A 15,760-nucleotide genomic window follows, 5' to 3' on the forward strand; every position below is an offset into this window, starting at 1 on the left:
GTAACTTAGTTTTCTGGAATCAGAATGGAAGAATGGATTACTGTTGATAAATAGTAACTTAAGTAGTCGAACTGCGAATCCCCCGATATTACATGTTGACCAGATGAGATCGGTCAATGTAGTTATTGCAATTGTTTACATAAGTGTTTTTTGACCGTTGTTGAAAAATATTGTATTTGCTTAAGTTGACACCATCCATCAATGTTTGTCTCTTTCTTATATCTTTCCTGTTCATCAGCACCCAGGGGCAGACGGGCAGGGACTGGGCAGTCGGCGGGACAGGAACACCACCAGGAGGACACCGCTGAGGGCTCCTCTGCTGGCCCCAGTAAGTCTTCTTGTTTTTAATAATATTTCTTATTCCATAACTTTTACTGCCCCATTTCTCCCGAACTATAGTGTGTTTCCAAATGCTATTTTTTTACCACCAATTATCCTTCGATCTGTACGGTTTCAAAAAGCTTATCCCTGCCTCCGCTATGATGACTGAGTACTACTACATACTATCAGTCTGTCTGTCTGTACTGTAGTAGTTAGTCTTGCCCAGTTGGCCAGTGCCACTCTTTGTGAAAGGTTGTAATATAAAACTCATATTCACCAGTAGCTCGTACAATCCGTTGGGTCGTTGTCTTGTACTACTTTTTACTCTTGTTGATGTTTAGGCTTTGAAAATTCACAGCAACAGCCCTACCAGATTTCTTAATATTTTGATATGATACCCTATAGGACATACAACTGTTGTAGGGATCTTGCACATACATTTGCACCAGAAAATAGGATGTTGGTGATGGTAGGTTGGACCTTCCTTGCACACCTCAATCAGAAATTCCGCACCCACCACAATTCCACTGCTTGACTATAGTACTGTCTTGTCATACCTATTAGGTCTCGGAACCCTCCCCCCAATATAACCAACAAGTAGACAACCCAGAACATTAACACACCCAACCTCTGTCGTGGAAGCAATTCACATGCACACCCTTACTTTAATTTGCTCACTCGTGTAAGTTAGTCCACTCCACACCAAATACCACAAAGTCTATGTAAGTTTAAAATTTTTATTTCAATTTGAGAAGGTCTGTACACTGTTTTCTTAGCAGCACCAACCGGCAAATCAATAACATTAAAACAATATACATTGTTACACTTATACAGTTGGGAATTGAATCATGATAACTGAAGTGGTGGAAGGCAGCACCACCATCCCATAGCAATTTAGTTTATATACATTTATAAATGAAGATGTGAGTGAAGGGACCCCTCACCTCAGAAGAACCTAGTACTGGTAGTTGGTGCATCGTTCAGAAGCTCTGGTTCGTAGAAGCGAATCTTGCGTCTGTAATGCGAAAAAATAAATGGTGTGCGTTAGTATATTGCAACTTGCAAGCATTTCTCAGCCGTGCCAAAAAGTGTAGCATCTATGGATAAGCAATATGGACTAACAGTAACAGTAGTACACCAGTTCTTCCTAAAAAAGTGGCTTGTTAATGTTTGTTGACCGCCTGTACGAAGCGCGTAGACTAGACAGTAGCAGTGTGAGGCAGGTCATGTGGGCTCAAAGGTGTCTTAAGAAGCTGCAAGGTAAAGGTAACGTCACATGTGCATGGCTAGGGCTAATCAAGCAAATGCTACAATGATCATATAACTTAGTGTCTACTCTACTACTACCTGATTTGTACTAGTGATTTATGTTAGTATTAACTCATTTTTCAACCTTGCTACTGATCAATAGGGGGGAGGTGTATATGTTGCCTAATAAATGTGTAATGTTTTCTAGGCGCACTACCGACCACCATTGCTGGGGCCAGCGAAGGCGACGCAGAGGGCGAGGATGCGGCAGTTGCAGATAGCAACGGAGGGGGAGTGGCAGCACCAGTGGCAGGCGGTGGTAAGTTAGATTCATAATCTTTAACTATTGTTGAACTTGACAGCACACTCACTGCAAAGGTGTACTGTATGTATATGTATACTGTACAGTTGTGAATTAGGGCCCCATTAGGATGGTGGGCGTATTGGCCCCGCCGGGCTGGCTGGAATTCACTGCCGTCACAGCAGGGGCAAACCTCCCGCCATCCCTGTAGAAAATATTCAGACATGTCTAGGCGTAAAAGGGTTCAATATGGCGGTGGTGTCTCTCTCACCACACCGGCAGCCATATAATCTGCATTTTGGAATGCCTTTGCGTGGCGGCATTACCGTCCGCCACGGAAAGGCATGCACACATTGCAGAGTATGCTTGGGGGCCCCCATGGAGGGTACCTACCGATGCTATGGTACCCCCCCGACTTTCAAAGCAAAACGTGACAGGCTCCGTGCGAGGCCCGTCATGTTGTGCTTGGAAAAGCAGCACAACATTTTAGCATTGCTTTCAGCAAAGCCAACCAGAATTTAAATTTAAAATAACAGGGTGCGCCCGCCACTGTGCCGGGCGCATCATCCTAATTAATTGTCCCCACGGGACCCCCACCCTTTTTAGCAGTCGGATGGCGGGCGGACAAAGTCCGCCCGCTATCCGATGTCGTAAGTAAGTATGAGTTCTTGGGGACGTTTGAAGAGTGAACTAGAAGACTAGAATTCCCTTTAATTGGTATAGGACTAGGAGCCGGAGTATTGAGTAACCAATGTCCTCATCTATCTGATTTCAACTCCGCTTTGAAAGTTTTATGGAGAAGAGCACCTGGTGCACTGTTCAACTAAAAAGTGTAAGACAGGTGGAAGGAAGAAGGACGGGCGACATTTAAAATGTTATGTACTACTGTGCTTTATTTTATAGTGCTACTCTACCATGCCACTATGTGTATAAATAATTACCTTGTCCTACTGTTTTATTAAGACTATATTTTACAATTGTCTTGTTTTTTTCTTTTTGATACACAGAAACTCCGAAAGTCAACCGTAAGGAGTTGGCCGCCAAGGCACGGCGCCGGAAGCTGGAGGCAATCCAGCAGGAATACCGGCGGCTGGTGGTCCTAGCCGAGGAGGAGGAGGAGGCTGCTGCAGCTACTGAAGGCTCCTCCATTGCCCCGGGCCCCAGCCACCGCCCTCCAGCGGTACGGCGCCACCGCCGGGCGGCTGCCCGCCGCCACCGTGCCATCTCCGGTGCCCCCCCCCCACTGTGGCTGCAACTGCCGCGGCCTTAGACGCCGCGTCGCCCATTTAGAGGACCAGATTCGTGTCCTCCTCCAGTCCCGCCCCACCAGTTAGTCCCTGTCACTGCCCCTTTTTTAATTCCTGTTCGTTCTTCACTCGTTTGGGCGTTCTCTATTTCTATGGACAGTCGTTGGGGTTAGGGAGGTGGGTGGGTTAGCTTTTGTGGGTTTAGTTTATTTGTTAGGGTCAATTAAATATATTTTTCTATGTTACATGCAATGTTGTTAATGTTTTGTAGGTGGGGTAACTGTTTTACATCACACTGTTTCTTTGCTGGTGCATGGCCGCCCATAGCGTGTGTTTGATTTCAATAATTTGCTGACTGTATAAGACACAAACAGATAGATGCGACACACCTCACTCATTGACTGGTCCTACTATGCATTCCTTGGAGTGGTGTTTGAAACTGACATCATTGACAACATGTCCATTATTGATTCTGCCTCCCCCAAACTTCTCTCTTACCGGTGCTTGATGTTTATGTCCAACTGTGGCACAGCACTGGCTGCATGGTGAAGATGGTTTCCTTTTTCATACATGCCATGATTGGGGTGGTGGTGGTAGTATAGTAGTAGTAGTATACACTGGCAGGGTGGCAGCATTTCCAAAAAAAGAAAAGGAGATAGTCAATCGCCTTTGAGAGACTGTTAGAGGAGTAGTTGAATGAAGTACATCACAGAATTTACCGAGCAACAATTATATGCTCAAATATTTGACAAAAAAACTGAATGCTGGTTATTATGAGGATAGCCTACTAGACAGAGTTACAAACTATAGTTTTGTCGACTTGGCTATGCCTACAGTCTAACAGTTAGTGCTGTATATGAGGAATGACAACAAACAAATCCAATCAATGCCGGCAATTCATGCTGAGGTATATGTTCCTTTGTTAAATAAAATAACCTGTGAAATATCCTACTCATGGGTGGGCAAGCAGAAGAAGATCATCGCTCTGCATTGAAATTGAAGTAGTGTTGCTTTCACCACATCCGCCCCAGCAAGTGTGTGATTAAGTATTGGTGTACATTTAATTTAGTTACACCTCGACAATAAGTCACACAGCCCGGGGGAAGAGGGTTAGGGTCCGTTGATTGGATGGGAAGGGGGATTTTGGGAAAGGTTTGACATAGAAAAACAGTATGCATACATAGACAAACAAACGACAATCATTGAAGACTACCATACCATATCCATTCCATATGTTAAGGTATAAAAAAGGAAATGCATGCATGATGAGACCCGGATTACATACACTTCTATTTCTTGTTCTGTTCCGGCCTTAATACTTTAACAGATAGCAAATAGAAATTTTAAATATTGGTAGTGAAGAATCGTAAACACAGAGCAAACGTAATGATGATTGATAATAACAACTCCAAGAACACACTGTTGTAAAGAATGTATACAAGATATTAATCAAATTATTTAAAAGAAGTGAAAAGTGGATACTGTTACTGTCTTATCCTGGTCAAAAATGTGGACTGGTTTTTTGCATCTCGGCATTCCTCTTGCTCCTCTCGTCCATCAATCTTGGGTGTGTCGCCTCACCACTCGCCACTGCCCGGCTGGAATAAAAAGGTGATTGATTGGTAAGGTAATTAATATGCATTGTAATGTTTTACAAAGTTTTGGACAAGGCCCGGCCTGTAATTTTAGATTGAAAACCAAAGGGGATATTCAGAAAGAAAGTGAAAACAAATGCACAAGTGATGGTGTAGTGCAACAAGAACACTTTCCGAGGTGGCATGTATGCATATGCATCATCTCTACTGTAGTCTGTTTCCAGCATAGACCTTCAACAGTAACAGGAGAGATCAGGCCCACAGTGCTTACCATTAGCACATCCTACGTTAACACTTTAGAGTCCTTTTTTTTTTTCTCTCAAAGAGTTGGACAAACGCAAAGCACATTATCCATTCCAGACATAGCATTTTACAGTTAAAGTTAGTAAAATCAATGCACTGCAGTCATCCCACCGCTACACTCTATTCAACTTCTACACAGACATTTGGGTGTGCTGTGGTTGTTGTTCACGTGTTTACCTTTAGGCTTTTCCGTTTTATGCCACTCATGAAACATCCTCCTGACTTCATCATCAGCTCTGATACTTCTACTGACTGAAGATCGGCCTGCAGTACAAGTGTAATTTTTATAACACAACAAGAGTAGAAATATAAATATTACTGACTTGAGTCATTCTTTATTGTGTACAGAAAGATAGATTACCACTAGTACACTTTGACATCACTTTGTGCACAACAAACAACGCAAACACAAAGACCAATAGCTCAGAGTCAGGTGTCCAATGCATGCCATTAATTATCATCATTTATTACCTGTTCCTTCTCATCTTAAGTTAACGGGCCGTCTCTTTCGCCATCATCATGACGGACGGTGCTGTTAAGTCACAGTCATTTGCATTGCACAGATTGAGTGAGTCCCCTCCCTGTATTGAATTAAAAGCAATGTATCACCAAGATGCAGGAGAAGTACACATTTCTTGTTTGCCAGAAGAGGAAAATTTGTAATTACTAGTGTGTTCTGTAGAAAGTTGATTAGTGGCAGTGCACAATTACATCAATTCATGCGCAACACACCACAAAATCTACATCATTCAGTCTGCTATTCTGCGGCCAATGCATGGCATCAATCATTACCTGTTGCATCTCATCTCGTTAACGCTGCAGGCCGTCTCTTTCGCCATCATCATGATGGACGGTGCTGTTAAGTCACAGTCATTTGCATTGCGCAGATTGAGTGAGTCCCCTTCCTGTATTGAATTAAAAGCAATGTATCACCAAGATGCAGGAGAGAAGTACACATTTCTTGTTTGCCAGAAGGGGAAAATTAGTAATTACTAGTGTGTTCTGTAGAAAGTTGATTAGTGGCAGTGCACAATTACATCAATTCATGCGCAACACACCACAAAATCTACATCATTCAGTCTGCTATTCTGCGGCCAATGCATGGCATCAATCATTACCTGTTGCATCTCATCTCGTTAACGCTGCAGGCCGTCTCTTTCGCCATCATCATGATGGACGGTGCTGTTAAGTCACAGTCATTTGCATTGCGCAGATTGAGTGAGTCCCCTTCCTGTATTGAATTAAAAGCAATGTATCACCAAGATGCAGGAGAGAAGTACACATTTCTTGTTTGCCAGAAGGGGAAAATTAGTAATTACTAGTGTGTTCTGTAGAAGTTGATTAGTGGCAGTGCACAATTACATCAATTCATGCGCAACACACCACAAAATCTACATCATTCAGTCTGCTATTCTGCGGCCAATGCATGGCATCAATCATTACCTGTTGCATCTCATCTCGTTAACGCTGCAGGCCGTCTCTTTCGCCATCATCATGATGGACGGTGCTGTTAAGTCACAGTCATTTGCATTGCGCAGATTGTGTGAGTCCCCTTCCTGTATTGAATTAAAAGCAATGTATCACCAAGATGCAGGAGAAGTACACATTTCTTGTTTGCCAGAAGAGGAAAATTTGTGTGTTCTGTAGAATGTTGATTAGTGGCAGTGCACAATTACATCAATTCATTCATGCGCAACACACACAACAAAATCTACATCACTCAGTCTGCTTTTCTGCGGACAATGCATGGCATCAATCATTACCTGTTGCATCTTATTTTCAGTTAATGGCCAGTCTCTCTCGGCTCTGAAGGAGGATAGCTATAGAAGTCATCAGATTCATGGTCCACTTGTTTTGGAAGGACGAGGAAAGTTTGAATTTGTTGTTACCATCATCCAATCATCATTCATGAGGGAAATGGAATTGACCAGGAGATGCAGTATGATTGAGCGGAGGAGCTGGATTCTGAGGACTGTAGGGTCAAATGGCAGACACCTGAAACTTGTATCTTAAATTAGAAGATTAGAAGACGGTGATAATGCATTGGTTGCGATTCACAAGTTTATAACCGGAACAACAGACACAAACAAAGGGGGAAAAAAGGGAGGAAGACAGTAAGTGCGAGCCTAATTGTCAGGGAAGTATAGCTCGTCCTCAAACTCTGGGGGATCTTCCAGTAGTAGGTAATCATCTGACACAATACTTCCGTCACCTGAGCCTCTGTCCTCATCTTCCTCTGTTGATTCATGCATTGTGTAATTCGGTGGTATGAAGTGCTGATTCATTTTGATCATTGTTAACCTCTCCACGTTTTTGGGAGATAGACTGGTCCTTCTCAAGGTTACAATGGAACCTGCAGCACTGAAAACACGTTCGGAAGAGACACTTGCGACAGGGCAAGCCAGATAGCTTATCGCCAGCCTGCTGAGCTGTGGCCATTCAGACCTTTTCCTATGCCAATACTGCACTGGGTTTTGATCAACGTACACCTCTGTTGGGTCGTCCAGATAGGCCTGGACCATCCGCTCAATGTTCAGGGTTGCTGCTGGTAAGCTTTTGTGCTGTTTTTTCTGTGCATCAGCACTGTGCTTAAGGCCCATCTTTACATACCAATCTGATAATGATGGTACTCGGCCGAATGATCCAGTTATTGTTTTTGTAGTCGATGGTGATGGTGAGTGTTGCGATTGTGAGCCAACCGCACTGCCCTCAGCCGACGAAGTTGCACTTGATTCTGCATGGCCTGCTTCAGTATCAGTACTTGTTGTGGGTTGATGTGGCGGGCTTTTAATTAGCAGCCCTTCGTTTTCAAACTTGATGGCTGCTTCAGCTATACAACTTTTGTAGCGGGCAACATCAGTGTCGGAAAAAGAACGGAATAGTCCTAATTTTGCACGTGGATCCAGAATTGTGGCACAAATGTAATGTTCTTGTGACAAAATTTTATTTTGTATCCTTACATTTTCTGATAAGCGCCTGGATAAGCTCTCCACCAAGTCATGGGCTTGCCTTCTGTCCTCTACACCTTTGTAGGATTCAGACACATTATTCAGCTCATGCTCTAGCATTTGCAACAATGGGATAGCTTGGCCCATTGTACAATCCTCCTTGCTGACTTCACGTGTGAAGACCTCAAAAGGAGACAGCATCTCAGTCAGGCATTGAATTAGGGTCCATTGCTCCCTCTGAAGGGTCATGCCTTTAACACTAGCATCACTGCTTCTGTACCAGACATAATCATTGAGTGACCTGTGCTGTTCGTACAGACGATCAAGCATGTAATACGTTGAGTTCCAACGTGTTGCCACCTCCTGGATGAGTGCCTTGACTGGCACCCTACGCTCACGTTGGAGGATCCTCAGCTGCTTCCGAGCTTTAAAAGAATGGCTGAAATGAGTGCATATTCTTCGGCAGATGGACAGTAAATTGCTTACTATGGGTTCTTTTTTCAGAAAGTCTTGCACTATAATGTTTATGCAGTGTGCCAAACACGGAACCCTGAAATAGGAACCAAGTTCCATGGCCTTAAGTACATTACTGCCATTGTCTGTGGCAACAAAACCAATACCAAGCCCTCTGGGCTGCAGCCATTCCAAAACCTTGGTGCGAAACTCTTCTAAAATGTTTTCAGCCGTATGAGATTTCTCCATGGCGAACATGGCTACAGTTGCATGTTTCCGAGTACCTTAAAAAATCGCAGCTGTGTCAACAACACCTCGTGCAGATAGTTGATCTTTAACCTCCACAAAAGAGATCCAGTGTGCAGTGATACACATGTAATCTGTGGCTTGGCAACTGGTCCACATGTCTGTTGTCAGGTGGATATTGTGCACAGCACTCTTCTGCAAAGCTTGTCCAACCAATTCCAGCACATCATGATGTAGTGCCGGAACAGCAATTCTTGCGAAATAGGACCGGCTTGGAACTTTCCATTTCGGGCAGATGGCAGACACAAATTCAAGGAAACCCACCCCTTCCACAAATGAAAAAGGAAGAAGGTCCAGCGCTAACATTTTAGCCAGCTTCGCATTGTACAATCGTGCCGTTGGGTGGTTGCGTTGGAACTGCCCCTCCAACCTAAACATGCTGTCAATGGTAGGCTGGCTTACTTTCCTTAGTGGTGCCATTAACCCACTAAGGCTCAACGACACAGATTGTCTCATTGAGGTACTCGCCGGTCGCCTTGGTGTCTCACCCACACTCTGAGTATGGCTCTTACTGCGGTGCCACTCTGATGTTACTGAGGAGGATGTGGGCGTTACCACTGCAGTGACTGCACTACTGGAGACAGGGCTAGAAATGCCTCCCTGTTCTTCACCTGCCACCACAATAATATCGCTCCCTGATTCCTGACCAACTTCAAAGGGTTTAGTTTTCCTACTTTCTTTTAACTTAAGTAGGTGATCCTCCCACACAATAGTGTGGTGTATTCTGAGATGACTTGCTTGTCCTCCGGTACCATAGTTTGTACCAAGCTTACCACGCCGAACACCTTGCCGACAAATTGTGCATATAGCAACGTTCTCCTCCTTGGCGCTAACAGAAAAGAAGTCCCAAACTGGGGAGGAGAACTTTCTGGCACTGCTGGATGTGCCACTTTCAACACCAGATGACCTTGAGGGGGTGCTTGGAAATATGTGACCCTGTCCACCTACACTGTGACTTTTACTACCACTTCCTACTGAGGTGGTTGAGCTGGATGTAGGTCCCTGCCGGGCCTTGGAAAATATGGCAGCTGGAGGTAGTGGTGGTGTAACCTGTGTTGGTGAGATCCGTGCTACATCCCGCTCAGTAGCAGCCTTTCTGGATAGGGTTAGAATGTCGGTCTCCAATCCCTTTGGGGCGGGAGTAATGTGCGTGATGACTGGCTCGTCTTCATCAACATCATCACCCCCCTCTTCTACATCTACCTCCATAACTCTACGTTTTTCTGGGACCTTCCTTTTCAGAAGCAATGTCTTGTGGCGTACTTCACTCTCAGACCGAGCTGGTGGGACCCAAGTGTCATCACGATCATCAGAAGCGGGGCTTGAAGAAGAAGATGATGGACTAAGCCTCCTTTTCCTTGCTGGTGGTCTGGAAGACAATAGATGTTCTGAAACAGTGGTTTGACTTCGCTCCGCTTTGTCTGCAGGAAGCTCGATTTCCTGAAATGCCCCTACGTCAGGAGCAACAACTACTATGGTGGGCTGTTGTGGCGGCTGCTACTGTTCTGGTTGCGGCGGCTGCTGCTGTTCTGGTTGCGGCTGCTGCTGCTGTTCTTGTTGCGGCGGCTGCTGCTGCTGTTCTGGTTGCGGCGGCTGCTGCTGCTGTTCTTGTTGCGGCGGCTGCTGCTGCTGTTCTTGTTGCGGCGGCTGCTGCTGCTGTTCTTGTTGCGGCGGCTGCTGCTGCTGTTCTTGTTGCGGCGGCTGCTGCTGCTGTTCTTGTTGCGGCGGCTGCACACTGATCTGCTGAGTTTGCGCCTGCGTTGAACTTGATTGTGTACTACTTTGCGGTAATGACTTTTCTTCAACATCGCTGCCCGTTAGTAGACTGGCTACCTCTGCGACAGTAAAGCCCTTGGGCCTAGGTTGGTGGGGTTGCTGGACCGCTGTGCTGCTCCCAGCTTGGTTCCCGGACAACGCTTTGGTGCCAAAAAAAACCTTGGCCGGCACACCACCAGTCGTGGTTAATGGCACTTCCTTTTTCTGTTCCTTCTTCTCACCAGCAACTTTCTTGGTACTGGACCTGGTACCTTTCTTTGGGGCCATCTTATACCGACGTCAGGCAGGAGGCAGATGCACAACAAGTTCTGGTCACACGTGGGCGTGATGCGCAGCAGGACTTCTGTCTGGCTGGCAGTACAACGGGTAGCCAGGTGATGCCGATGACACCTCCTACTCTGTCTTTTGTGCACCTAAAAGCAAAGAAGACAGGAGAAGAACATCAGTGAAATGTTGCATTTGTTTTGTGGTTCAGTTACTTAGTACTGTACTAGTGCAAACAAAAGATAGTCTAGCCATTTATGATTTTTTTTTAACTAGAGCTATGTTATACTACTAGTACTGTGTACAGCCACACTACACTCTCAGGAAGGTGATGTCTAAAAATTCAACAGATCACATAGAAAACACTTGATCAATAAAGCTGTGGCTACCTGCTCTGGTAGCAGTGGATGAAAGCAGGCCTGCTGGCAGACAAGGCCAGGCAAGCTTGCAGGCCTAGGCCTCAAAATGGCCACCAGCCACATGGCCAGGCCCAACAACATCAGCAAGGCCACCCCAAAAAACACACTTCCCCAACTCAATCCAATGCCATCCATGCCCAAAATGATGTCTAAATTCAACAGAGCACACAGAAAACAGTAGATTACTAAAGCTGTGGCTACCTGCTCTGGTAGCAGTGGATGAAAGCAGGCCTGTTGGCAGACAAGGCCAGGCAAGCTTGCAGGCCTAGGCCTCAAAATGGCCACCAGCCACATGGCGAGCCCCAACAACATCAGCAAGGCCACCCCAAAAAACACACTTCCCCAACTCAATCCAATGCCATCCATGCCCTAAATGATGTCTAAATTCAACAGAGCAAACAGAAAACAGTAGATTACTAAAGCTGTGGCTACCTGCTCTGGTAGCAGTGGATGAAAGCAGGCCTGTTGGCAGACAAGGCCAGGCAAGCTTGCAGGCCTAGGCCTCAAAATGGCCACCAGCCACATGGCCAGGCCCAACAACATCAGCAAGGCCACCCCAAAAAACACACTTCCCCAACTCAATCCAATGCCATCCATGCCCTAAATGATGTCTAAATTCAACAGAGCAAACAGAAAACAGTAGATTACTAAAGCTGTGGCTACCTGCTCTGGTAGCAGTGGATGAAAGCAGGCTTGTTGGCAGACAAGGCCAGGCAAGCTTGCAGGCCTAGGCCTCAAAATGGCCACCAGCCACATGTCCAGGCCCAACAACATCAGCAAGGCCACCCCAAAAAACACACTTCCCCAACTCAATCCAATGCCATCCATGCCCTAAATGATGTCTAAATTCAACAGAGCAAACAGAAAACAGTAGATTACTAAAGCTGTGGCTACCTGCTCTGGTAGCAGTGGATGAAAGCAGGCCTGTTGGCAGACAAGGCCAGGCAAGCTTGCAGGCCTAGGCCTCAAAATGGCCACCAGCCACATGTCCAGGCCCAACAACATCAGTCCAATGCCATCCATGCCCTAAATGATGTCTAAATTCAACAGAGCAAACAGAAAACAGTAGATTACTAAAGCTGTGGCTACCTGCTCTGGTAGCAGTGGATGAAAGCAGGCCTGTTGGCAGACAAGGCCAGGCAAGCTTGCAGGCCTAGGCCTCAAAATGGCCACCAGCCACATGTCCAGGACCAACAACATCAGCAAGGCCACCCCAAAAAACACACTTCCCCAACTCAATCCAATGCCATCCATGCCCTAAATGATGTCTAAATTCAACAGAGCAAACAGAAAACAGTAGATTACTAAAGCTGTGGCTACCTGCTCTGGTAGCAGTGGATGAAAGCAGGCCTGTTGGCAGACAAGGCCAGGCAAGCTTGCAGGCCTAGGCCTCAAAATGGCCACCAGCCACATGTCCAGGCCCAACAACATCAGCAAGGCCACCCCAAAAAACAGAGAGGTGTGGCTCACTGGTTAGAGGCGGCAGACCCGTAAGCAGAGAATCGGCCAGGGACCAGGGTTCAATTCCCGACGCGGCAGGGTCGTGGACCAGGGTCAAAACGGACTCGATAATTCTCGCCTCGGTACCTACTCTAACCAGGAACACACTCGGCAACTCTGGGCATTAAGCTTGCCTCATCTCTACAACGGCCCCCCACAGACGCCGGGGATGCCTGGTTTCACCTTGGAGATACCCACAAAGGGACCATCTCACAGGGATAGCCAGGACGGGTTCCCCAGCGGTCTACAGCGCCGGGACGCCCCGTTGCTGGGGCAGCTGTGCGCTTTACAAGTCTACAACATTTACATTTACATTTCGCATGTCCAGGCCCAACAACATCAGCAAGGCCACCCCAAAAAACACACTTCCCCAACTCAATCCAATGCCATCCATGCCCTAAATGATGTCTAAATTCAACAGAGCAAACAGAAAACAGTAGATTACTAAAGCTGTGGCTACCTGCTCTGGTAGCAGTGGATGAAAGCAGGCCTGTTGGCAGACAAGGCCAGGCAAGCTTGCAGGCCTAGGCCTCAAAATGGCCACCAGCCACATGGCCAGGCCCAACAACATCAGCAAGGCCACCCCAAAAAACACACTTCCCCAACTCAATCCAATGCCATCCATGCCCAAAATGATGCCTAAATTCAACAGAGCACACAGAAAACAGTAGATTACTAAAGCTGTGGCTACCTGCTCTGGTAGCAGTGGATGAAAGCAGGCCTGTTGGCAGACAAGGCCAGGCAAGCTTGCAGGCCTAGGCCTCAAAATGGCCACCAGCCACATGGCCAGGCCCAACAACATCAGCAAGGCCACCCCAAAAAACACACTTCCCCAACTCAATCCAATGCCATCCATGCCCAAAATGATGCCTAAATTCAACAGAGCACACAGAAAACAGTAGATTACTAAAGCTGTGGCTACCTGCTCTGGTAGCAGTGGATGAAAGCAGGCCTGTTGGCAGACAAGGCCAGGCAAGCTTGCAGGCCTAGGCCTCAAAATGGCCACCAGCCACATGGCGAGCCCCAACAACATCAGCAAGGCCACCCCAAAAAACACACTTCCCCAACTCAATCCAATGCCATCCATGCCCTAAATGATGTCTAAATTCAACAGAGCACACAGAAAACAGTAGATTACTAAAGCTGTGGCTACCTGCTCTGGTAGCAGTGGATGAAAGCAGGCCTGTTGGCAGACAAGGCCAGGCAAGCTTGCAGGCCTAGGCCTCAAAATGGCCACCAGCCACATGGCGAGCCCCAACAACATCAGCAAGGCCACCCCAAAAAACACACTTCCCCAACTCAATCCAATGCCATCCATGCCCTAAATGATGTCTAAATTCAACAGAGCAAACAGAAAACAGTAGATTACTAAAGCTGTGGCTACCTGCTCTGGTAGCAGTGGATGAAAGCAGGCCTGTTGGCAGACAAGGCCAGGCAAGCTTGCAGGCCTAGGCCTCAAAATGGCCACCAGCCACATGTCCAGGCCCAACAACATCAGCAAGGCCACCCCAAAAAACACACTTCCCCAACTCAATCCAATGCCATCCATGCCCTAAATGTGATTGAAAATGAAATATATTCAAAAAACAAAAGGAACAGTTGCTTCATCATGCACACACACACCCATGAGGCCATGCCCATGGCTAGCTCGGGCCTACTACTACAGCCCACAAAATTAAAAAAAATTAAAAAAAAAAAAAGGAATGATGATAATTAATTATCAAAAATAAATTGTAGTTACACAACAACTGCAATGCCCACAATCAAACACAACAACCACTTACTTGTAAAATATCCTATTCCAAAAATCCTGAAATCCAATTGCAATGATGCAGCAGACAAAAAGAGTGATCTTTCCAGCTCCAACTCCAAAGGCAGAATGAGCAGGAGATGGACAAAGCACTGGGAGGAGCCTGCTGGACAGGAACAGGAAGTTGGAGAATCTGTGTCACTTCCTCCCTCTCTCCACCTTGTAAAAAAAAAAGGACTCCTTGCACAAAAAAGGAAAGCCAAATGTGAATGTAAGGAGTTCTTTTCATCCAAAATCAGTATTTGCAGATGGTTTCATGCTGCTAGAGCCGATATTCCTCTCCAAATTGTAAATTTTACGTTGTTGAGTTCTCCAGCTTCACATTACTTCCGCCGGCGTGTCGAAAACGATATGATCGCGTTCTCTTCTTTGTCCCTGTCGCGTTGGATATGACGTGTTCGCGGTCTCTTTCTCCTGTTCGCGTTCGATTTCATGTGCCCACGTCCTCATTCTCTGGCTCGCGATGTAGAATGACATGTTCGAGATCTCAATCTTCTCATACTCGCGCGGTGCATGATCGCGAGAAGAAAGACGTGATCGCGCGACAAATGACGTGATCGCGTGAAAAATGACTTGAATGCGGCCGCGAACTCTCGCGAGACAGCGCAAAATGGCTACCAAAATTCAACATCTCGTGGAGAACGCGACCGGGTCAAGAAAACTTGTCGGAGAACGCAGGGATTCAGGTAAGGCGATCGCGCGCGCGCGAGAATGTATTGTTTTACAGTGCGAGCAAGAAAAAAATGATCGCTAAGCTGCGGAATGCAGAAATTTTGACATTTTCGCGCTTTCCGCGGAACGCGAAAATGCCAAAATATTGCAATTTCCGGAACGGAACGGAATTTTGGCCCAGGCCTAATTCTGTATAGCCTGAAGTCTCTTCAGGAGGTAATTGGTGATTCCTAAGTAGAGTGCGTTACTGTAGTCCAGTCGGCTGGTAACTAGATCTTGTGTGACAATTTGTCTGGTGTTGACGAGAAGCCATTTGAAGATTTTCAGGAGGCATGTAAAGAAGGAGGAAGCAGTGAGATGAGACTGTGTTGATCTGGTTTTTCATGGTAAGCTTGCTCTCCAAGATGATTCCAAGGTTGTGGGCATGGTCTGTCGTTGTGTGTTAAGGTCCTAGTTCGGGAGCCACCAGGATTCATTCCATGGGGAGCTGTTGTTATTGAAGATCAGCACCTCTGTTTTGTTAGTGTTGAGTTTCAGAGAGTTACTTTTCATCCAGTTGGCGATGCTCATCATGCATTTGTGGAAGTTGGCCTTTGT

The sequence above is a fragment of the Triturus cristatus genome, chromosome 3_1 (assembly GCF_964204655.1).
Source record: "Triturus cristatus chromosome 3_1, aTriCri1.1, whole genome shotgun sequence".
Taxonomy (NCBI): domain Eukaryota; kingdom Metazoa; phylum Chordata; class Amphibia; order Caudata; family Salamandridae; genus Triturus; species Triturus cristatus.